Source organism: Falco naumanni, chromosome 8 (genome assembly GCF_017639655.2).
Source record: "Falco naumanni isolate bFalNau1 chromosome 8, bFalNau1.pat, whole genome shotgun sequence".
Lineage (NCBI taxonomy): Eukaryota > Metazoa > Chordata > Aves > Falconiformes > Falconidae > Falco > Falco naumanni.
This window is the reverse complement of record NC_054061.1, coordinates 60141435-60167458: the sequence shown is the minus strand read 5'-3', so window position 1 is coordinate 60167458 and position 26024 is coordinate 60141435. Positions and strand designations below refer to the sequence as shown.

Genomic DNA, 26024 nt, shown 5'->3' with positions numbered 1-26024 from the left:
ACTTTACAAGTGCCTGAGCATCGTTTGTTATGAGTGGAACTCCCCACTCACACTGACAGCACAGCCCATGCCATTTCACACTGCTCATGATGCCGTATGTGAACACGTGTCCTCCCACCCACACACTCCTTTATTTCATCACAAGCCTCGTACCTGAAACGTAACTATATTCTTACAACATAAACCGTACAGATCAAAATCCGTTTCATCTTGAGAGATCATTAAAGGGGTTTGTAAGCAAGTCAGCTAATCAGACAAAACTATCGTGGCCCTTTATTTCATAGCTAACTCCTACTATGTCTTCATCAGGAACAAATCCATACTTACCTACTTGCCTATCTTTAGTACATAAAGTGCTTGTTGAGCTCTACAAGGGATTTCCCCTCCCCAAACCCCCTTATCACATCCTGAATTTAAGCCAGTAACCCAAACCACAGAGCAGATCTTATCCACAGAGCTCTACTAATTTCAAAAATCCATCTGACCGGGCCACTGATACTGGCTCCTTATACCAGTATGCAACAACTCAAGTGGAAATGAGACAAGCTGAACAACAGAAGTCCAGAATTTTTAAAGCACCACCTTTTCCTAAGTAACTGCCACAGTAACAGAGCTAGATCTCGTCTCTCTCAAAGTACTAATGACATCGCTCTCAACAGACGTATCGTCTGAAGCACTGACAACTTCATCTGCACCTTCTGTGATCTAACGCAGCTGAGCATTGACATAGAAGTAAAGTAACGGTTAAAAAAAAGCAGCATGCGAAAGTGAGATAAAGAATATCCAAGAAGAAAAGTCACATCAAGAAATCATGAATCAGTAACAAAAGTTGACCTAAGTCCAAAGATGTACTGGTTAGAAAGGTCTTAAGCATGCTAGTCTAGGATAAAGATTAGCTTCCTCTATTCCGCAATTATTACAGTTTCATCTGCCCTGGAGTGACAACAGAAAGCATTCAGATAGCAAAAGGAATACGAGTGTTTCTAGATTTTTCTCCCATGTAAATAGCACACTAGAATCTCAAGTCATATTTCTGATCCAGCAACAAATACAAACTAACTCTGTCTACAGCAGGTAACCAATACAACCAATTACCTGATAACATTAATAAGCACATATGATCAGCTGTTGATACTCAGTAAACCAAAGACAGATGACACCAAGAAAAGGTTATCACTGAACACGGCCTAACAGCTCCCTCCTCTCCACCTTTCTCACCGCAAAGGTACCTGTCAAAAAGCTCAGAAACTGCAGTCATCGGATCAAATTCCTCACAACTCATAAAACGACTTCAAGATCTTCAATCCATGCTTGCATATATTACTAATACTTTGGACATCCAATTTATCTAGCCTAATACTTGGTCAGACATGAACCAAGAGATGACTTGTAGTACAGCTGATCCTTTGCATTTAAACCTCCAGAGGAAAAATTTGTCAGTGCCAAGGACTAATCAGCTCCCGAGGGCTGAATGCATGGAAGGATTCTGGTGAGGGACGTGATCTTGGGGACACAAATCCGCAACTCTCCCCAGAACTGAACAGGCTCTTACAAGCTCTTATCACGAGTCACTGAAATATCACCTTTGGGCAACTTAAACATGTCAAGTATAGGGGCTTTGCATATGTCTACCATCTGAACCATGTGTTGAATAATCTCAACAAACACATTCACAATCTATTTTCCCAAATATTATCAATTAAAAAACAGGTTTTAACAGAGGCATTTCCTCCGAAGCTATCAAATGTGGAGAAATAAACCAGAAAAGACAATTTTCAATGGCCTGAAGAGGTCCATATCTAAAGAAATGTATCAGCATCCACAGACACGTGTGAAACCAATGCAAAAAATGGCTTGTTCACCGCAGAACTCTGAACAGTTCAGCAATCCTTGCCCTACAGGCTTGTACACCTGGAATAAGGTCCACAAGTCATTTTTCAGCCTTGTCACAGGAACCTGCGGACTCTACCACCTCAACCTGACATCCAAGAGAAGCCCTGCATCTTTTTCACCACTGTGAAAAATCAGCACTTCTGCAATTCAGCCAGTGAAGTCATGCAAAGACATAATACTGACAATTAATTACTCGCTAGTCATGCCTTGGCTTCAGGATGAATACCACCAGAAATACTTCATTTATTCTTTTCATTCACATGAGTCATTCAATGTTACAATTACAAAAAATTAATGCAGACAATTCCAGAAGACTGTCTCTAACTCCCAAAGACTTTAAAACAAGCTCCATTTTGTACCTGCAACTTAAAATTCTGCAATCACCATGCTATTGACAGCCGATCTGCAAACAAGTATGAAGTTCTGGATTTGAGAGAAGTCATATAGCAAAAGTTAAATATTTTGGTGTCTAAATAACCATCACAGCTTAATTCAAACTTACCACATTCCTCCCATTTCAGAGAAGTTACATCCAGAGACTATTCATAACTGTAGAATTTTTCCACTGATTTTTATGAATAAAGATCAGTGAATTAATTTTCTTGACAACAGCACGACATTTCAAAGCTGCCCTTTACCACAGAGCTGCCAGTATTTTCAGAACAGACAAAGAGACTGTATAGTTCATTTATATATGTACTCAGGCTATCAGAAAACGTTCCAAAATATTTCAGAATTAATAAGACGAGTTTTACATAAGCATCAGTATCACTTTATTTCCAGGCTTGCTTATGTTTAAAGAGCTCTAAAACTTGAATCTGCCAAATATAAGAAGTTAAACATTTACATCCCAGTTGACAATGACCTCATGTTAAATTATTAAGGAACAATGAAACAGCTGATGTTTCCATCAGTGTGGGTTAGGACTGGATATGCTAGCGAATACATGTAGCTATTTTTTTTACTGGGCCATAACTGATGATCGCTGCCACACACTGTCATCAACATCTAAGTAGAAAGCTGCAACACAAACATTTATAAAGCAGACACAACACAATAGCTTAACCACTAATGCATGTAATTGCTAATACAGAGCCATATGCTGATATTCCATCTCTCTTTACATTCAACTTTTACAACCTAGGCAAATCGGACAATTGCACAGCCCAGTCTTCCAAAATTGCTTACTGAACAGAAAACTGGAATCAGCTGCTGGTTCAATTGTTTTTATAAACATTCTAAATAAAACAGAAGAGGTTTATTGCCCTGACTTGTGAAAGAACCTAATGAATGCCCAATTATAAGAGCAATTAGGGGACCAAATCTAACATCAGAGGTTTCTCTATAAGATATTAGTTCAATGACTGTTTTTTTTATAAGCTAATTATTCATGGACATTGAACAAGAAACAGATGATCCAGAAACAATGATTCTGCAGAAATGTTTGCTGTCAAATCCCATTAATAATTTCATCCCTATAAACTATTTCTAAAAAAAAAATCACAAATAAGGGCAATAACCCTAGCTTTCCAATAAGCATTCTGTCTGTGACTGTCAAATCCTCAACTGTATAACAGCAATAACTTCTGAACAAGAACATATGAAGTATTCCAAGCAAGACAGGCTTCTGCGTAGTTTTTACACATCCAGTATTTACTAGTATTCCCTGTGGCAGAAGCTGTGATGTTAACCAAATAAAAGATAAATCTGCAGGGATTAAACAGGAGGAAGACAGAAGGAATTCCTCCATAAGACAGTGAAGTTGCCTCTTCCTAAAAGAGCAGAAAACACAGCGCTCGGAACTAGATGCTTCAGTTGAAAAATCCCTTTTCCAACGAGGCAAGCCTGGCCACCAGCACAGTCCAGAACAAAAAGGACTTTCAGTATTTTTCACAACTGGCTTGGAAGTCTTCTATCACACCAGTTTAAGGCCCTGTCCTCTTAAAAATCTGGATGACTGGTTATACTAGTCTCCCGCACGATAGATTAAGTACTACATGCAAGGTTTGAGCAATGTAAATAATCACTCAGAAGTTGTTAAAATGCCAGAATAATGTCGTCCGTGTAGTCCTAACTGGGATTCCTTACATGTAGGAATAATGACAGTATGTGACTGTGTAATGAAAGAGGTTTTTCTATACGTTATTGCCTCATTCAGTACACAAAACAGATGCTGCTCACCGAATGGGCAGCTTGTTCGGTGGTCCATATTAAAGCCTGGTGCATTATTTACTGCAAACTCCTTAAAGCAAGAGTCTGAAGACAGAGGACGCTCATAAGAGAAAGCTCTATGGCAGCTCTCACCAGAGCACTTGATGGCCCACAAAATTCCATGTATGTCAAAACTCCATTTCAAAAATACTGTTGTCCTCATTTTACATTTAGTCATTGTGGCTATTCAACATCATCAAAGAGCTAGAGGTCCCAAACTGAAATTATTATTATTACCAAACATTTAGCTGCCTACTCTAGTGAAAGGTAGTTTAAACTTGGCTACAGGCGAACACTCCATTCAACTGATTTGCTGCAGGTGCAGTAAACCCTGGCAGAAACCACAGCAACTATCCGCCAAGGAAACCTGTGTCTAAGCCCTTGGGTATTATTTCCTAAAGAGCTATAAAATGTGGAGTACTTTATGTTCAAAGCAAGCTGCCCTTGATTTCAGGTATAAGAGTCAGCACTTCCTCAAATCAGCACCAAGAGCTCAAGTCAAGCATCCCTAACATCAGCAAAAAGATGCTTACAGCATCTTAACCGGTACCAAATACTGAAAACGGGGAGCAAGCTCACATTCTCCAGAATAATACCTGATTGGTTAAGTTCCCTTTCAGGCTCTGGAGAGGGCAATATGTTCTCAAGGACAAAGTTCTGTCTTCCCATCATAAGCAAGACTAACACTTTCTGTCCAAATCCCCTCCAGTATCTTTAGTGCTTGTTCTCCAGCCTGGCTGCATAAATTCCTTCCCTCTTATGCACCATGATTATCCTGACTGCCAGTCCCTCCTCACTTAAAGAAAACTCACACAAAGGCTCCTAAACATCTCATCATATGTTTATGGTCTCTGCTTTTCTATCCTAGAAGTCTAAATATTGCCTTAACTACCCGTTCCTCACATGATACCTACCCTCCTCTGAACCAGATATTCTACCTTACCAATGGACCTTGCTTTTCTCTTCCAATCAAAATTACTACCTGCTCTAGTACTGGCACCTACTTTAAGATCTTAAGGCAGAGAGCCTGGAGCTGTGAGGAAAAGAAAATTTAACCCAAGTTATCATAAAATCATAATTTAGTTGGAAAAGACCTTTAAGATCATCAAGTCCAACCATTTGATCTCTTTTTACTACAGGCCCAGTTTCCTCACTTTGAGAGAGGCAAACAGGTGACCTCTAGCAGCCCCTTACAAATTATATTGTATGATTACTCCAGATATGAACCTGAAGAAAATGCTGGTATATACAGATTAATTCTCCAAATTTCCTAAAATCAGAAGTAGTAGAAAGCATTTCCCCATAAAGAACTGTTAAGGGTAAAATGTAATTAATTACTGACACACAGTACCAAGTTTTCAGATAAAACATTTCTAAGATTTTACAACTAGAACCAAATAATTTTAAATTAAAGTTTTAGAAAGTTCTACTTCTTTCTTTTTTTACATTTCTGAATGTATTTTTTTTTCCTTTAGTGACATGAATTCAAATAACAGACCAGAAAAGTCCACTAAAAGGTCATGTTGAAGGCAGCATCCTACGCTGGAAAGTATTTGCCGGTCCTAGTAAGTTTAATTCTATCATCTGCATTGATGATGTGCACGTACCACTGATAGTAGAGAAAATTCATAACTAAAATTATTATCTAGTCTCAGGCTATTTTGCAGACCAGCTATGATTCGCTGTAAGATGCTTCTAGAATATCAAGTATATATTCAATCACGAAAACGTCGTACAGTTCAATGAAAAAGCAGTTTCTGAAAGCTGCAAACAAAGCAACAGAGAATGAAAATGCATTTTTGAGAAGCCATAGCATAAGACAAATAATGCTGTGATCATACATTACTGTTTGTCGTGGTTTAAACCTAGCCATTAACTAAGTACCACACAGCCACTCACTCACTCACTGCCCCCTATCAGCAACAAATCTCATTTAAGAGTTTGTCACACCGGTCACTATCTAATTCCCATGTTTTTATAGCCATATTATTACACAGCTTTTTAAAAAAATATTCAACATACAGAAGTGCAGCGCAGAAACCGACCAGTTTCCCAAGGTAAACAAGAGGCCAATTGAGCACAGTCTACAAGTGAGTTTTTTCAGTATTTAGGTTGAGGTAGCTAAAAAAACAAACATGAAATGTTTCCTTTCTGTTACAAAGTAAAACATTCAAGTAAATATTTTGCTTTAGCATTTTCACATAATACAAATAAAAACAAAAAATGAAACATTGTTTCTTTCCTGTTACAAAGTGAAACATTTAAGTAAGTATTTTTGCTTTAGCTTTTTCAGATAATGCAAGGATAATATGTTTGTGTTTTGTAGAAGTATCTGTTCTTAATAATAGCACAGCTGTGTTTCTCGGTGCAACCCAACTACCTGAAATACACCAACACTCACAGCTAGACCAACCTCCCACTTCTGCTCTCCCATCTCTCCTAATCAACATTTTCCTTCCATTTGACACACAACGCAAGTTGAAACTATGCAGTTCAACTATTTAACTCTAATACTTTGTAGCATGTTTACTTATACATTTACACAGACCTTTAAAAAAAAAAAAAACAAAAAAAAAACAAAAAAAAAAAAAAACAAACAAAAAAACAAACAAACAAAAAAAAAAAACCACAACAACAAAACACCCCATAGAGAAGTCACATCAAAACCTCAGGCTACTCTTTACACAGAGAGTCCAAAGCGATACCGATAAAAGTTTTTACATGAACCCACAGCTTTCGTCAGTCTACCATACAAACTCTTTTTCCTCATTAAAATCACAAGCTGCTAACTAATATGAAAATGAACCTAAAGGCCTCTCTCAACATGTCACTTCAAATAGCTTATGACTACTTATTCCACATACCTTACAACACAAGGGCTAGAAAATCTAACGCAGCTCTAACAGCAATACCTGCCAGGAAGCTACAAAAAGATTCTGACCATGCTCATGTACTAAAAACAAGTGATGTAAAGACAGCCAGACACTGCACCAAGAAAGAGAGAAATACAAATGGAACAAACGGAGGGGCAGTAATAAACAGGCACAACACGGAAATCAGAGATTTCCCCAGCTTGCCTTCCAGCACCCCATTTGGGGCTGATGCCATGAATCTTTGAACCTTAACCAACCCATGCGACGTCTGAAACTTCACACTGCTTCTGACCACCTTATCAGGTCAAACGCACTCCTGCTCCCAAACTGTCTTCAGGTGTATTCAAGCACGATAACATAGCTGCGGAGGCATGCACACAGTGCTTCTGGAATGGAGCTGTCTCGCAGGTGGTTTGCTAAAACCAGAAGCTGATGTGCTCAAATTTGTCTGCACTCATCGGTGTGTATGATCCATAAGCAAGTTCATAACCTCCAGCATAGGACTGTACAGTTTTTATTAACTTAGAAGAAAGACTCTGAACAGAATCACAAAAAAAAATTGTCATTGTGTATTTCTATTTTTTTCCTACACCTTTATTTCTATTAAGCCCCTGCTACCCATGTTATACTGCTGCAATGAGTGTCAGGGTTCAACAAACAACAAACAGAACTAAAAAGACACATAAAGCACCACATGCACTATTAAAAAAATCTTGCAGCAATTTAAAAATATTAATGTCATCAAAAATCTTTTGTGTAGTGTAACTAACTATATGTTCTCCAACGAACCTTAGGTCTACAGCTATGAACAAACAATTCAAGAAGCCGTAAAAAGACAACAAAAAAATTATATTGGTTTTGCTACTTTGCATAGGAAAATACTTATAAGATACACCTCACACACAACCATCCACCTTTATGAACCTGCAAACTACTCAGATTTATCATAACAAAAGCAACTCCTTAAATGAATCCCAAGCACTTAAGAATTCCATTAGCCTGTTTGTTATTGTGGGCTGTACACAATAATGTACTTGCTAGCATGGAAAGATACTTCTTTTACACCTGGATTATATAAAATAGGACTGCAAATCCTGGATTTATAAAAACCATATCTTCTCCTTTTTAGGGACCGAATGTTTTTTACTGAAGCTTACAAATACGACAAGCCGCTTTGGGTCTGTACCAGAATCAACATGTCTAATGTTCAGTGAGAGGGGTTCTTAGTGTTCTTTGGAATCAGGCTCCTTCGGGCTGGTTCAAATTAAGTGGCTAAACCAGACTACTTGTCGTAACTAACAAGTAATTTTGAAAAGTGGCCAGGATCAAGGTGATCAAGTATTAAGTCAATATCAAGCAGAAATATTGAAAACTAAGAACAGACAGTTCGCATACCTTCAAAAGTATCTACATTTTAATCAAAATGGTTTTGACAGTAAATACGCAATTCAGCTAGTCATACTGATAAAAGGTATCCAGAACCCTTCACTTAAGCTAGTTAAAAGAGCTGGAGAGAGTTGAAACACCAATAGAGCACAAAAACACACGCCGTTATGTTGGGAGGGTGGGGAGATGATGTGCTAGGCAGAGTAAAACATGGTAGTGCTGTTCCGTGGCAAGCATCCCCGAGGTGCTACACAGGTTTGGATCCTATGCAGAGGAAGAGGCAAGCCTGTCTTCTGAAGCAAAGGTAATCCTGGAATGTAATCAAGGCCTGGATCAATACTAACGGTAATCACTAAGTTGTGCCATCTGCCCATATAGGATATAATAGACAGAAAGACTTAAAAATATTTTCTGTTTCCAAGCAATAGATATAAACTCAAGCTTTGTCAACAGCTTAACCTATGGACTAAGTGGATGCAGGTGCATGAATCTTAAAAGAAAAACCTTTCTTTGCCACCAATTTCCCAGTTTGCCTCATCAAAACATTAATTTGGTCACTAGTGCAGTTTAACCTAGAGGTTGTTTTTAAATCCTTCATGCATCACAAGATCTTTTATCGTGTTCTTTATATTTTTCAATCCAGCGCGCTCTGTACAATCCCACGTATTCTCCTTTCACAGATATCACCACACTCTGTGTATATTTTAGGACTAGAAAAGCAGCAGGACACTGAACTGCCAGTTGTGACACTAGTAGTATGATACTATATGATACTATTATTTCAAAGTCCAGGACATCAGGATTAACATACTGATCCCCTCTACAGAAAAAAAAAACAAAAAACAAAAAAACAACCAAAAAAACCCACCACACACAAACACTAGGATTATTGCTATGACAGAAGCCTACACCACAGGTATATTTTTACTTTAATGGTTGTTTTCTCTTAGAACTTGAAAAATTGAAAAAAACTACTTGAAGCATATTGGCCCTAAGAGATGCCATTAATCTCCAAAAAGGCTTGCTGAAGCTTGCGATACTATCACACTTGCATCTTACAGTCCTACTTGTTATTTAGATCAGCAGTGTATTCCAGCTAAAATTATAAACTGTTTTCTTCAGGACATTTGTATTTCTCATCACAGAAGACAAAAGAACAATAATAGGAAAAGCCTCCTTTGTAAAACTTAGTAAGTGATAAAAAAAAAGAAATCACAGGAGGTTAAAAATGTCCTGTTATCACAGATTATATTTAACCCAAGAGGTTGCATGTTTTATTTTTATCATCTACAATCTGCATCAGATCTTAAAAACCAGTTTAGAAATCTGGGGTTGCGGAGAGTCAGCAAGTGATCACAGGAAAAGAGTATCTGTGAAACACCATAGAGATTGATATAGCACCCTTGGTTAAATTTCCAGAGTCAAACTGCAGTGGCAACGCAGTAGCATTTCTATCCAAAAAGCCACAGAAGAGAGACACAAGAAAGTAACCCAGTGTTTATGACTCGCATCTATTCCTTGTTTTCCTTTCAGGAATCACAGATAGGGATCAGGCACAATGACCAAATGTGGCCACTACTCCTTCAAATTCTGAATTCTTGCTTTCATCAATTAAGTCAGTAATAACTTCTCTAAGTGAACCAGGAGATGCAGAAAGACATATGCATACAGTTTCAACGCAAGAAAAAGAAAACACTAAAGACATTGAGCTGCAGAAATTAGCAAATTAAGAAGCAGTGACCGAGTCCTGCATTTGCAAAGTTAACAAAAATGTGGTGGAGAAATAGAGGTATAAAGGGAATAATGGAAAATATAAAAGAAAAATAAAAGTCAGCAGCTGTAGCAGGCAACTGAAGAAAACACCTGAAAACAAAATTTAATGTTTCAATATTTTATCTAATTAAAAAGAATCACATGAAGGAAAACAATCCCTCCAAGCACAAAGAATTAACAAGCAGCAAACAATAAGCAACAGAAATAATATTTAGAAAAGCTACCAATCGAACAAGCACAGCTGATGAAGCAACCCTGGGAAGCTTCCCAGTAAAAGACAGAAGATCCTAAAATTCTTCATGTAATAACAACCTTCAAAGCCTCTGGACAGACATTGCTACATAGCTGCTTGCAAGGGGAGAACAGACAGCAGAGACAACACATGAGATTTCCAATGCCATTGGAAGTTTTGTTTTAATTTATAGAGAGTGCTAAAACATACCAAGCTATAAAAAGGCCACAAAAGTAAATACAAGAAAAAAACCTGGCAAGTCGCAATTCTGTGCACATAGAGAAAAGGGTCATTTAGAACACTGCTGAACACAAACAATATTGAAATGATATCGGAAAAATGGCAAGTCCAACTGGGATCATAAGCTTTTCCTTAAAAAAAAAAATAATAATACACAAAACACAATCAAACATACTACCAGGTTTTAAAGCCATCCAGGCTTGTGAAGTAATTTGCAAGAAAAATAATTAACTGCAGATTCTGGAAGCATATGGAATGCATAGAAGTTCTTCAGGCCAGTAGAAGACATCTACGGCAAACTGAGCATTCCCACAGAAAATATACCTCACCCAAAAAAATCTGGAACACTGAAAAGACTTTGGCAAAAAAAGGAAATTCATATATACGGTACGTATATTGGATGTGTCATGCCAATTCTGCTAAAGTGCAATTAACTGAGTAAAAGATTGTGTCTACTGAAAAAGTAGACTGAAGAGGGCCAAAATGAAAGTTTCAAGAAAACAGAATGTGATGAAATGTGATATAAATAGAAAAGAAATAAATAATAGAGATGACTGACTGAACTAAATGAGCATGATAAAAAATGACATTAAATTTCACAATGTTGTGTACCTGTAAAGCTACTCCACAATAAAGTGCTAGAAGGGTTTCATCCTTTATGACAGGACTTCATGGATAAATTTTTAAGAGCAAGAAAAAAAAAAAAAAATCTTTTTGTCATGGGTTTTATTACAGGTAACTGTCACTAACTAAAAATCAGCAAACTTCAGGCAACGCAACGCGCAAGACCCCACTGTTTCTGCCATATCATTCTCCAGTCAGCTACGCGTCTTCTACAAGGACACCAGTGTCAATCTCTCTTTTCTAACCGTTCATTAGTTTTTGTGAAACATGTAGATATTTTATTGGAGCAGGCCAAAAAATTCCAAAGTCATTGCCGGGGAGAGAGGCAAAAGGAAAAATGGGCTCGCCCTGGCATAGTCCAATTCCACTAGAGACTAGTTGAAAAACATCAGTTTAAATGGTCTGCCTTCATTTTCAAAATCAACCAGTCCCTTAAGCACCAGAATCCTTTTCTACTCAAGCAGCAGCAACACCATCAACTGTAAAAATATCCTCCAAAAGGCAATTAAGTACTGGCATGTTCTGTTCGACATTATGATAAAACTTACAATAGGGGAGATTGGAAGTCAAAATTATATCTATTAGTAATATCACATTTTAACTGGGAGTGAGTGGGGGAGCCACCACAAGAGTCACTGGACGAGACAGAACGCTGTTTGCTCTGGCCTGAAAAACTATCAGCCTGTGAATCTAATCTACATGGTAATAGTCCATGTAACAATATTCACCTTCAATCGATCTATTAAACAGCAACAATAAGAATATTAGCTCCCATTCTGCAGAGATCAGTGTTCACCTAATTCCAATTTTAGAGCATGAAGCAATAGTCTTACATAAAAACATTTCTTGATCTCTTATAAACACATGAAAACTGGGACCAAAATTCTGCAAATCACTTCAGATGCTCCCAGGTAATTCTGATGAAGGATGAAAGGCAAAAGTACATAGAGAATGAAATCAGCACTACAGCTGTAATTGGAGTGCCACAGAAATACCCATTTTTGGCCACGAATTTCAATCTACACAATGGACAGTCAGCTTGATGGCTAACATGCTGCAATGTACAACACCATAAAGGTGATGTTAATACATTCTTGGTTATTTGCCATAGAAAGAGCATTGAACACACAATATTTGGTTTTTGTAAGAGATAAAAGAATATTATGTTAGTAACAAGAATATGGAAAGAAAACCATCAACCTCACTTCTTTAAGTGGCTACCAGCACCAATCAAGGATCCTCATTTAAAAAAGAACAAGAAATCGAAACACAAAAAAAAAAAAGTTTAAAAGATTCTCAATTTCTGTTTCTTTTCTGTTATTTAACAGATAAATTAAGTGTTCTGTGTTATTCAGAGGTCAACGCATCCTCCACTTTTTAAGAAACAGTAAGGGCCAAGAAAAAAAGCTTTTATATTTTTTCTGATGGAGCACAGCAGGAAAACAAAACAAACCTCCCTAATACACACACCTAGGACCCCACATTTATGACAAAGCTAAATAAACTGGATATAGTAACAGCAAGCTTTATGTTTTTCCACACTGAATATCCTCAATTGTTAATGTGGTTGTGCCTTGAAGAGTATAAAATTACATCAATGAAGGCCAGATAGAGACTACGTTTATACGGATTAATCTGTTCTGGTCAGGTCAGCGATGAACTACACCGCAAGCAGTAAAAAAAAACTGCGTACATTGAACCAAGGCTTAGAGCTTAGCCTCTATCTACTTCAAAGAGCAACTTTATCACATCTTACGCTGCTGCTCCACAATCAGACTGAACATGTTTTAATGGGCCTATTCCTCCCCCTTCCCAGTTCGTCATCGTACTTGATCCAGTTCCTGAGCCAGTACACAAAGAAAGGTGCATCGGGCAGGGAAAGGGTGGCAATGGATAGAGAATGGCTCCAAGCACCATCCCAGCAGTACCACTGCTGTGTCAAACAACTTACAGAACTACGGTATGACTGTCCAAACCAAGAACAGTCTGAGAAATCAAAGCACAGACACAAGCAGAATTCACACACCCGTAACAGAAGAGCTAGTAACCATGTAATTGCAGTCATTCACACTGTAATTTTTCACATATCAACTGTTGCACTAGCCAATACTTTGCCATATGTGCCTATAGGTTTTCCCAATATCCACATGACAGGGCAGACTCCACACATTTCCAGATAAGTGACAAGACAGGACCGAGCAGAAAGCTCTCTCTACTGTTCACCCCTGCACAGTGTAAAAGGCTGAGAGTACAGTTAAGAAGTCACCTTCTCCAGACGTGTTACGAGTACATCTGAGCTGCAACATCTCTAAAGATCTTACCTTGTAAAATGTTCCTAGGTACACAGTGAAATGCAAGTTTCAGAAATCTGTCAAGATACGTCAAGATTCAAAAGAAGTTTGCTGGCTAAAAACAAATACACTTTGTTCTGCCTTACGCAAACACTGCCTGGGACTTACATTTCTGTCATGTCTTCTAAAAAGCAGCTGAACATAACACCCAGTTGAATACGGGGGGGGGGGGGGGGGGGGGGGGGGGGGGGGGGAGGGAGGGCGGGGGTGTGGGGGGGGGGGGGGAGTATTTAGACCATAAACAAACGGGATCAAGTTACCCGTAAGTAGATATGCCTCATAGCAAGTACAAGAAACACCACAGCAAACAACAAACATAAATATTCTTCAAGAGCATCTGGCAAAATTCAGCATAATGAATTCAAAATATTCAAAGCAATTATTTCCAGCCCACAACTTATTTCTTGCAGAACCGAGATCTTTAGCATTTTATTGCCTTCCTTACTGTCAAGGCATATTTCTTCAGTAGTTTGACATTTTTTTCTGCCCTGCCATTTGGCTAAGCAACTAAGAACTTTATTCAGCAAAAGTAACTTCCAGATGACCTAGCAAATGGAGTTGATTTGGATTAAATAGCAACAGATTATTTCAGTGTTTAAGCAGTCACGGGTATGCTGGTAACATAACACATCTCAAATATATTCCACTAATCTTATTAAGTATGCTTTTATTTATCTTCTGCTAAACATCTATTTTATGGTCCATTTCTTCATACCTTTTAATCACTACTCAGTTGCAATGTCAAAAAACTTGAAATCCCAAATTGGAAAGTACAGAGAGTCACAACATAGATAATTCTCTGAGTAAGGAGTACATAGGGGACTGCTGTGGAATCTTTAGGGTTTATAACTATAAGCATATTTACCATTTTGCATATTTTACACAACAGATTTGTTACAGTTGGAAGCTTTCCCTTCGGGCTCTTAAAGAAGCACATGTATGCCTATCCCACAAAGTTGTCTGAGGAAGGCATAAAGCAACTGTCTTCAATGACTTTGAGGGTGCAAAGGGAAGAGAAAGAAAGGGGTAAGGAAAAAGGAAGGAAAACGTGCGCACGCAGGGGAGGGAAACTATACCTCTAGTTTAGAGCTGAAAGGATTTAATCTACACTTAAACTAGAAAGCTCTTCCACTCCTCAGCTTTTGCTTGCTCAGCTTTTGTTTATTTTTCTGACTCACTACTCAAAAAGTTCCTAGATCCTAATCAAGCCTAACAATGCCACAGAGGAAATGCAGCTCCAAAATGGGAAGGGGGAGAAAATCTTATTTAGGAATTCTTTATAAGCCATAAAATTATAAAAACTCAGGATATCCTCCAAGAATGGTAAGAAAAATGCTACATAATAAAGCGCAATATCCTTAAGTCATCAAAATATGGCCTGGTTCTGTATTCTGGATATCAAAAGCTTAGACGATGACTGCGCATTCTGATATTAAAACCTCTGTTTGAGGAATCCCAGATTCCTCCAGGAGCGAGGTTCGGAAAGAAGTTAAGGTTCAGGCAACAAGTATCACAGATGAGAAAATTCTTAAAAATATCAGGGAATCAGTGACCAGCTAAGATTTTGTGGATACGCAGCGTGTATGAAACACACAGAGTCTTCCCAAAAAGTCTCTATAGTCAGAAAGCCTCCATAGGAAGAAGCTTTCTACTCCATTTTAAATGACAACCTTGGCCAGCAGAAGGATGTTCCACTTCATCAGAAGTCTCATCTATTAGCCCTTCAAAATTATTCCCTTTCCCCATACAATACCAGCTCTCATCTGTATTAGCTCTCTATAATTTTCTTCATCTGGCTTTGAGTAAAATATGTAAACAAATGATGTCGCACGTACTTTTATCAGTTTTTAGTGACTACATTTCTTTCTTTGAAGATCTAAAAGTAAAGACTACATTGCTGCTTTATTTATAAAATTCAGGAATTTAAAAGTAAACAAAACAGACTAACAAGGGTAAAATTCATGCAAAGAAAGACATTTTGTAAGTGCATTCTATTCCACAAAGTAACATTTTCTCCTAGGATACCCTTTATCCTATTAGGTTCAAACTTGGGACAAACAAACCTAAAAGAGTTAAGTAAGCTTCTGAAAATTGTTCACTAAAGCATGTCAATCTTTTCTGAATCTGAGGCTGGTTTTAGAATTCATGGCACAAATTATTTAGATTTTGAAGACAAGCAAGACTGAAGACAATCAGTTATGCTGGGAGCAAGTTGTACATGTATCAATGTGTGTGTGTTATGGTTGCCACCAAATACAAAATGCTTATATAGAATTGGCTATAAAATACACACTCCCTTGTTTCTTAATTATCTATTTTAAATGCATAGCTATACGACGCATGGTACCATGGCACCATCTCATTGCTAAGCAGTCATCCCCTCCTTCCTCTTCCCCTCAGAAAACCCAACGACGACAGAGAAAAACCAGAGCGTGACAATTTTACATGAACTGCTGTGGATAATGACCAGCCGTTCCCTGCTGCATTTGAGCAAGACTGCGAAGTGAACATGCATAACACAGGACGCTGCGCATTGAAGTAGTTATTCAAAAGCATCGCACACCATCCTTGCCTACTGTGATATAGATACCCTCCTTCCTCGCAGCACCAGTCACTTGAGCAGAAAAATCATTTTTGCTCTGCCAATCAGTGCCAAAGCAAAGCAAATTCTAGCACTTTGCTAAGAGAAACAGTCAACAGCGCTGCCAGCTGCACTTCAGTTTCCTGAGAGATTACTACGATACCTACGTAGACCGTGCTTGCCCCGTGAATTTTCCACACCAGCAGATAGGCCATGTCTGTAGCCATCAGCTGCCTCATGCCATCCCAGCCAAAACCAGTAAAAAGTGCTGCTGACCACAGCAAACGTAAGTGTCCTGACAGCAGGTGTTACCAATACAAACACATTATTCAGTACTACACGGATGAAACGCCAGCTGATGATCCGGATTCAAGAGTTTACTCTTCGTATTGGAGAACACTACTAACGCAGAAACAGTCCAGCACTTTGATAGCTACATGCAACATCCTCACACATAAAACCTGGGGAATAAAACTGAGAACTCCAGGAGAAGTATTTAACTTTGAAAGAGAAAGCAAGAAATAGCTCATATGCTCTTCTAGTTGACATTTGCTATTAACGACAGACGACCTGTGAGCAGCATATGAGACTGCAGGGCAGCACGGCCAGGTTAAAACGCAGCTTGCCGTTTCTGCTATCTTTCAGTGCAGAAGCAACAGCCTTTGAGAGAACTGAAGCTGGGAACTATGAAGGTCCCAAATGCCCTCTCCCAGACTGGCTGGTTTATTAAGAAGCACAGTTCCGAACCTGTGGGGACTAAGCCAGAAATAGAGCACCCACCGCAGGGTGGGATGGGAGGCTGTAGAATCGCTTTTACAAGCTGGAATGCTTCTAGGCGAGTCCTTTTTGTCTCCAAAAAAAAACCCCTAATATGCTTTTAGTCAAATAAAAGTAGACTCAACTTTGCAGAGCTGCACTAAAGTATAAGGATAGCAAGCAGTTCAATAAGAATCCCAAAGTTTTAAAGTGGCTGTGTAAGAAAGTGTAAGAAAATGTTACTTTCCTTCCATCCCACCTTCCCAGTCGTGGATTTTGGCTCAGCCCCATCCATACATTGCCTTTCAGTTTACCAGTACATCACATTACACAAAAACATGTGTGAAGTCAAAGACAACCTGTTACTGAGAAAAAACTACTACAAACTTTCAAGATGTATAAAGCGCTGCATTGGTAGTTACACATAAGCAGTTTCATCCAGTTAGATGAAATCTGGAAATTATCTCTTTCGAGAACATTAGCATTATACACACTGATGTTGCAGTTTAGCAGTGTTGACATAGTGCATTTCACACCACAAAACACGGCAGAAGCAAACAATTAAGTGCAATTGCTGTACCACGCAGAAAGATAAGAGAATTAGTAACAGCTCCAGCTGCAAAATTTGCCGGAAAAGTATTTCCTCCATCCTAAGCCTATTTGCACAACAGGATAAATTGAATATTAATACAACATATAACTTACAAAGTTAATAATGCAATTTTTAGGCTGCTTGAACCGAAAAAAGTTTGCACTGATCTCAGATGTTAAAGACTTTTGTGTTTACAAATCCACAGTAGGCTCTGCTTTAAAGCTTACACATGTGAAACAGATTAAGGGGCACAACGGTGGGGGTGAGCCTCTCAAACTGCTTTCTGCAAGCTACATGGTCCTCTGCTACTATTTTCTGTCCCAAGTAAAGATTCAGCATCATATTATACCATACACACTTCACCTCTCACTATTACCTTATTTTAACAAGTTTTCTCACACTATTTTAACTACATTTACTGTAAAACAGGTGTTATTTGTCCATACCATATTCCGCAATATGAAACCTCCATTTCAATGTAACCCCAACTGCCCACTGCTTTGGAAGTGATGGATCTGTCACCTTATCGGTTGGGAAGCAGGAAAAAGAAGATACGCTATCAGCTAGTATTTTCAGCTCTAGCACCGGATCTCCTTTGACTTCAGCACGTGAACAAGCAGTTAGAACCATCAGCAGAAGCCTCTTTGTTACATCTGGATATAAACACGGATGAAAATGAAACCTTTTGACTAATATTTTTCTCCTTTAAGACTGAAGCATGTATCAGCAGAAGCTCAGACACACCGGTGCCATCACCCATCATTTTAGGGCAAGTTTCAGAAGCTCTGTTTTTCTTGAAGACCCAAGTCCTGAAATTTTGAACTTATATTAAAAAAAAAATCAAAATCTGTTTTCAATACAAAATAAATTTCAGATCTATGCAGCTGCAAAAAAAAACAAACCTTTAAAGAAGGAAAACAATACTAAATGTTCAAAAAACCCAAAGCCTATCATATTATTTTTAATCTCATTATTTTATGATTCTTTTGCTAAGAAACCTGACTCATGATCTTTGCACACATGCAGCTGCCAACACAGCATGTAGGAAGAAAGCATTAGAGACAGCACATAACTGCACAGCAAGGCATTTGGAAAGATGGTCTGGACAAACGTTAAGAAAATAGGTTTAAGAACACATCAAACTCTTTTAAACAACTCCTAATGTAATTGGCATGCAAAAATGACTGCTGTTCCAAACAACATTTTGAGTTGTGATTGCAGGAAAAAGCATTTTTTATTGGGAACACAGTCCTTTATCCAGGCTCATTACCTCACTCCTGTTATATTTTCCAGAAGATTTCACAACAGATTAAGGAAATAATGCTGCTGTTCCAAGATACACCTTCTTTAAAAAATGTACACACACACACACAAAAAAAAGGGCTGTCAATCTGAAAAAAAGATAAAATATATTGATTAATATTAGGAGTACATTTATGCATAGGAAAAACAGGTTACACAGGGCAGCAGACAGAAATTGCCAGCACTAGGAAAATCGCTACTTGCCAAAGCTCAGGAAGGACAGATTGCAGCTGTGAAGAAACCAGCTCTCCCGGGGGGTCCCCCACCACAAGGAGAGTTGCAAGACTGAGGTGAGACTGGGGAATCACCTCCCTTCCAGCCACCTTTCACCACTGCAGCAGCAGCCTCACCCCAGCCTTTCACCTTGTGGAAACCAAGTTTGACTTTCCATAGGCTGCTGAGAACTCCGAAAAAAAACTTTTAAGGGCTACAAGGATTTAGAGTGTCCTAGATCACTTGGAAAGTTTAAGCATAATGTGAAGCTCCTAATGGCCCATCCTGCCTAGAAGGAACTGAAGATCTAACATCTGCATTTAAAAGGACAAAAATGAAAATAGACTAGACTATTAAATGTCACAGCAGGCAGTAGCCAGGATTGTATTTTGCACACTGTGTTACTACTGCATTCTGCCTTTGTCCAAGATTGCCCCCATTAAAACTAGGGGGATGGAGAGAGCAGAGAAAGAATGAAATAAAATCATATTAAAGATCTTGAATAGTTTCAGAGAATCCAGCAGTACTCAAAAAACTATTTCATTCTGTCTAAAAATAGTAAGTAGGAATTTGAATGTAGTTTTTGAAGTGTTCATGTTATTTTAGGGATTATGAGAAGATCGAAGCACCTTGGAGCCTATCCATCTCTATCCCCAAGTACCGGAGTACGGACATATCCTGCTCCACTACAGCAACACAGCATGCTAGAAACAGCCACCAGACACTTCCGAATGCCACAAGACTTGCCTTAAAAGTCTTAAATTTTTAAAAAATAAAAGTATTATTTACTTGCACTAGTCAAGATCTGTCTACAGCACAGGAATAACCAGAACGTCTAAAGAATTCCCCCAGATTACAGTTCTACTTTCTGGTGACAAAAAAATCCAAAATCTAGCAACTTTTCTTCTTAGTGCCATAGAGCTAAGATAAGAAAGACCGAGCCAGCTGCAGTCTCTGCTCCAACCAGTGCATTAAGTGAACTGTTTACCAAGTTATACTTCTGCAAACTCATGCAAGGCAATGGTGTTGATCAGGTATCACTGGCAGAATAAACTGAAAACCATTTGGCCGCACAGATGTTTCTGAATCTTTATAACCGCAAGTGAGATAGAAAATGGAGAAAACACAGCTCGATTCTCAATTCAGAATAAAATCTGAAAATGCAAGCTCAGAGTCAGACATAAAATGTACGCAGTACTATGTAAAGTGAGTAGAAGATACAGTATAAATTAATAAGCTGAGTAGATCAGACTCTGGAATTAAAATAACAAACAGAATCTCTCAATGCCTGCCCTGCAAAATAGAAAAGAATTCCGCAGAAGTTAAAGATACCCAGTGTCTTAACCTAAGGAGCTTTCCAGTACTCCTTTGCCACATTATCAAGTAGCCTGTGTGAAACCACTGGCGTTAGGAAGCCCAAGTTCTGTTCTTGCTCCGATGTAAGCTTACTAATTACGTGGCTGTGGAAACTCAGGTCTTATCTCACCTACAGAAATGTTTGTTCCATTAAGCTACCCAATTCTACATTCTCTCTTTCTTTGCCTAGGATGTAATTACATCCCCAAAAAGTAAGTCATTTCAACCCGAGGAAATGATAATATTTTAATCCAGAGCACCCTCTTAGCTTGGTGATTAGAACATCTGCTTAAACTGGCAGAGGGAAGGAGGAACGGAAGCGTAAATTCTTTCCTGGGAATCCATGATGAGTTTCCAGCTGGATAAACTCCCTGTTGAAATCCTGGATAAAATCTATGTGGTAACATCATTTCCTTCTCTTGATGCTCAGTTTAGCGTAACAAACATGTTTTGAAACCATACAGCGAGAGGAGGCATTTCAGATGACCTTCTGCTTACGAGACGGGGTAGAGCGGCAGCCCCGGTAGAACGGATTTGTAAGACTGAAGAGCTACTACTGACCATTCCCAGGGCTCCTTCAGTGCCCTGGGCAAACGAAACGGCACAACAAGCAAGGCCTACCCTGGCATTTCTAAGATGGAAAGGGTGGGCAATAACTCACTGTAATGCTACTACTGCATTCTGCCACTCCTGCTAGGTCACAGGCATACGCCTTCAGGACAGACCACAAAATGACAGGTAGCTGAACACACGCAAAGCCTCCTTCCCCCCCGCCCCCCCCCCCGGCCACCACAGCCACCAGTGTAAACCCCCACTGAGGCTACATGTGAAATGGCAACAGTTGGGTTTTTTGTTTGTTTTTTTTTGTGGCAAATCCACAAAACGATTTGATGTAGCATTGAAGTCATGGGGCATCTTCAGCAAAGCACCAACAGCGGGGTAGTGAGACCAGCTGCCTGGAAAAGGCCAGGGTTCCGATCTCAAGGGATTTAGGCGATACTAGGATGGAACTGACTTCCACTGGGAACAAAGATACTAACGAATAAGTACCTGTACAAAAAGTTACACCTTGAAGGTAAGAGAACGCTGTTAGACAGCTATGCAGAGGCACTATGTGTTCTCACAGGGACAGTGTTTGTTCTTTTCTGGGATACAACCTGATTCTCCAAAGGGGCTTATCCCTTCAAAAATCAGATTACAGTAAGGCAAAAAAGGGGATGGGGAAAACATTTGCGCCCAATTAGTGTATTCTTATATAACAGGTTTATTAGAGTCATTAATTGAGGAATTTTTTTTTTTTGTCTCGAGAGAAGATTTACTTGAAACACAGCCTCAGCCTCTGCCATGCATTTCACTGTTGACAATAACTGAAAATTCTAAGGGAGCAGTGATTTTTGTGAAGTGAACCCAGCGGACTTTTCAGCTCTCAGTGCTCTACGCCCTCTCTTGAAAAAGCTGACAGAATTTGAATCCTGCTGCAAGTCACATTAGATATGTCAACAATTCAAGGATAAGGTAGTTCATTTTTTTGTTCTCTTTCAAGCTACGTTAGTCCCCCAGTTCAAGCTAAACTTGGCCTTTAATTATCTCATGTGGTAGTTCTAATTATTTTCTTATGACATGTTCAACCAACACGCTCTTGAGAAATTATCTCAAGAGAAAAACTAACTCTATAATCATAATACAAATGCCAGTTTATTATATATGACCTCTCGAGTTCTTCATAGACATCTTTTGATTATGACTTCTAGAGCACCCAATAATATTTATGAATTTTTCATGAACACACCCATGCAGACACACTGCTATTGAACTATGAGATGTAACCTTGTCTACAGGCAAGAAACTAACAAATTATTTTAATGAGCTTGTAAATGTCACATCAGGTGAGTATTCCGCAGAGCAGTAGATGCAAAAGCTTTGAAAAGATTACAAAGTTGTCACCAAAGACTAGAGGAGGCAGTACCAACCAGTAGTTTGTGTAATTAGCACTCTCACTGTCCGCTCTTGTTAACTACACCCTCCTTCCTGGTCCGCTAGTATCAGTTTTGTATTTTCCCATGTGATTTAAAATGCTTTACACAGAGCATCATAGTGTAGTTCACTGTTGCAGTCTAGCATTTTCTCCCTTCTTTTTTTTTTTTCCTGGCTTCAAAAATCATTTTAATTTCTGTACTCATCACTCGCTGGACACGCCCAATGTTTTGCTGGATCACGTTTAAGACTGTCATCATTACTTCCAAGGCAACCTGATTTACACTTGCTTCTGCTTATTTCTAGTCTCTTTTCACTGATATCCCTGCCCTGTAGCTCTGTTATAAGCACAAACTGAACTGCTCCCTTGCATCCTTCGACACTGTGCCATAATCCCTAGGCTTTTAAAATAAATCACTCACTCTATTAAACCTCTTCACATAAATATATGCCTTTAAGGAAGCCTATAATCACTAACACATCCATACACTCAAAAATAAAATGCGTACCAAAAAGTGTGAGGCTAATAATCATGAAGTTATCGACCTTTTTTCCCCCACTATTTTGTTGTTGCTTTCCCCGAGTGCACATGGATAATCTCGAAATATCAGAGGTTGTCCCTGACATACTACTACACAACAAATCAATCAAGCAAAACTACAGTTACGAGGCAAACTTTTTCTGTTCATTCTGAAATTTCCATAAAAATAGAAGCTTGACCTTCAAAAAGATTTCTTTTTCCCCCTTGGGTGAATTATTTTGTCTCATTTTGATCATCATCATAAGCTGCAGACGTTTGAAGCTCTGAAGTATTGCCTATCACTACAACAGCTGAAAGGTACCACCAAAGTTGTAAGTTAGTGTAACGTGCAGGGGAAGAAAATCACAGAAAAAAACCCCTATTTCTAAAAGGACAGGTTCACCGTTATTCATATAAAGTGTAAAAATGGATGCTTATTTACATTTATACTGAGTAGACCAATTAGATTGCTAAAACATTTTGTATGTACCTATGCACATTCAAAGCACCTTCCTAACCACCTTCTCACATTGCTTTCCAGTTTATTAGGTTTTTTAACATCTTTCTCGCTGTAAGACAACTTTCTAAAAATTTGCAGCTGCAGGAACTGAAAATTTACCAAGCGAGAGCTGCACGGTGTTTAAGTTAGAGATGTAATGACCGATGTATGGATTTGAATGATGTTCAAAAGAGACCCCAGAAATCTGGTCCTTGAGGAGGGGGCAAACTCCTCCGTATGAAGGATACAATTAACCTTTACAGGCCTTTGTCCAACTCAGTTCAATAAATGACAAGGGTGGTGAAATTAAATGAGCAACGTACCATTCTGTATTCCCCCAGAGAACTATCGAGCAACTTTCAGACCCCCTTAAACGGTGAATTTCCCCCTGGATCTCCCTCACCCCGCTGACACCAAGCCAGGGGCTGCAGCCCTCGCTCAGATTTCAGCCCCCCAGCCACAGGACGGTGGCACAAGCTCCTCCAGCACCCGGCTGCTCCACAGAGTTAGAATTAACTTGGTGGCGGGGGGTTGCCTCCGCCAGCCGAGGATCCTCTCGCTCTCCCCCGTAAAACAATTGTGCGTTCATCAGGCTCGGCGGCGAGCTGGGCTCAGCTGGGCTCGCCTCCCAGCGCCGCCGCCGCGCAGCCCTCGGCAGCAAAACAAAACCTTGCCTCAGATAATGGCTTTACTGTGCTTACTAAGGGGAAAAAAGGGAAAAGTAAGAAGGGGAAAAAAAAAAAAAAAAGGGTGGGTGGTGTACAAAACAGAATGAGATTATTTCCAGCTACTTGAAATTAAAAGGAAAAAAAAACACAAACAAACAAAAAACAAAACCAAAAAACAAAAACACCAACTTAAACCACGGCAGGTCGCGTGTTCTACATCGCCCAAGTCCTTACGGGTGTGAAGTTAGAGGGGGAAAGCGCCGCGGGCTGCGCCCCCGCCAGTTGCGCCCCCCGGCAGCGGCCCGGCCAGGCACGGCGCTGCCGCAGGTGACAGCCGCCAGCCCCCCGCCGCCAGCCCCCGCCAACTGGCCCCCGTACCGCCGCCTTCCCCCCCCCCCCCCCGCGCTGCCGGTGCCACCGGCGAAGTTCCCGGCCCCGAGTCCGCGGCAGCGATCAACAGGCGCCCGGACCCGCCGCTCGCCAAGCGCACCCCGGCACCCGCGGGGACGGGCGGCTGCCCCCGGCCCCGGCTGCCCCCGGCCCCGGGCGGGGCGACGGGCGACCGGCGGGGCGAACCAGCAGCCCGTGCTGCCGCCTCGGACCGCGCCCGGCGCCCCCCACCGCCGCCGCCCAGGACGGAGCGCCGCGTACCTGGCGAGGTGAAGGAGGGAGCCCGTCCCGCCGCGCCGGCACACGGCGCCGCTCCGGCCCGCTCCCGCCTCAGCCGCCCAGAAAGTTTCCTGACGTCAGCGCGGGCGGGCGGGCGGCGGGGGGACCCCGCCTGCCTGCCGGGCTCGCTGCCCGCCGGGCGGCCGCTGCTCCCGGGCTCCCCCTGCCTCCCGCCGCCCGGCCGGCACGGAGGCAGGCGGCACCGGCGCCCCGCGGCGGCGGCAGGGGCGCGTCTCGCCGCGCTCGGCAGGGGGCGCCGTCGGGGCCGCGCACGGGGAGCGGCCGGCGGGGCTGTGCCCGGGGCGGCACGGATCGGCCCGCCCGGCAGGGGCCTTCCCCCCACCCGGCTCCCGGCGAGCGGAGTCAGGGTCGGGCTCCCGAGGAGCCGCGACCCCCGCCGCTGTGCCGCTGCCCCGGCCCCACCTCCCCGTCCGCCCCTGGGGACAGGGCGTCACGGGGAGCCCAGCGCCGTGGTCGCCCCTCGGGCAAAGGCCGGCAGAGCTGCGGCGAGCCGAGGGCAGCAGGCCCCGCCGGGCAGCACCGACCGAGCGCGGGGGGGGCACCTCGCCTGGCATCAGGGCTTAGCTTCCTTCAGCTCTGCCTTGAGGAAGGGCGCGTGGAGTGGAGCAATGGGAGGGGGGGAAAAAACCTGTGAGGAGTACGCAGTAGTTCATAAGTGGGGAACACTGCTCAGTAGCTCTGCGTTCCTCAAGGAAACAGCTTTTGGGGAAAAAAAAAAATCCTAGCGACACTTTCACAGGTCTTGGTTAATCCTGCAATGAAGAATATAAATATTTTCGGAGGCTACAGATCCATAACATCATTCTGACTTTGAAGACACTCTCTGTGGCATAAAATCCCCATTAAAACGTGGTTTAGAAACACCAGAACGGTGTAGATCGATATATTTTTATGGCAGTCACAGGAAATGCAAGGAACGTAGAAAGGCAAGGGATTCATACCTGCCATATTTCTTTTATTCCTGGTGGCCTTGTGCCGTGATGCTGCCAGCAAGGGGGCACGCAGTGCCTGTGGGAAGCAGGCAACTCGTCTGTGGCTTCTCTGCCTGGGGTTTTTCTCACAGCCCAGGGAAAGCTGCCTTTTCATTTCTCGTTAATCAATAGGCAAACCTCGAGAACGGCCGTTTACAGAGCAGAACCAAACATCGCTGAAGCCAAAGTGAAGTTGTTTTGTCTGCAGTAGGCGTTTTCTTCTTTTTTTAAAAGGCAAGATGGAAAAGAGTTCAGGGTGGTAATTTACAGTTAGGAGTGGAAAGATCATGACAGAAAAAAACCATGAAGGCTAGAAGTC

The 26024-nt window shown here is 40.9% G+C and overlaps 1 protein-coding gene across 5 annotated transcripts in view; it reads right to left on the bottom strand.

Annotated features, from left to right (window-relative positions):
* GULP1 (GULP PTB domain containing engulfment adaptor 1) overlaps positions 1–24806 on the bottom strand; it is a 162996-nt gene extending 138190 nt beyond the window's left edge. For 3 of the 5 annotated variants that reach the window (XM_040604500.1, XM_040604504.1, XM_040604503.1), the window contains exon 1: positions 24696–24805. The gene's annotated coding sequence lies outside the window, so the exon portion shown is untranslated. Of the gene's footprint in view, positions 1–24695 lie in introns of all 5 variants that reach the window. The other 2 variants (XM_040604502.1, XM_040604501.1) reach the window with 2 other exon arrangements.
* Positions 24807–26024: the final 1218 nt, after the last annotated feature.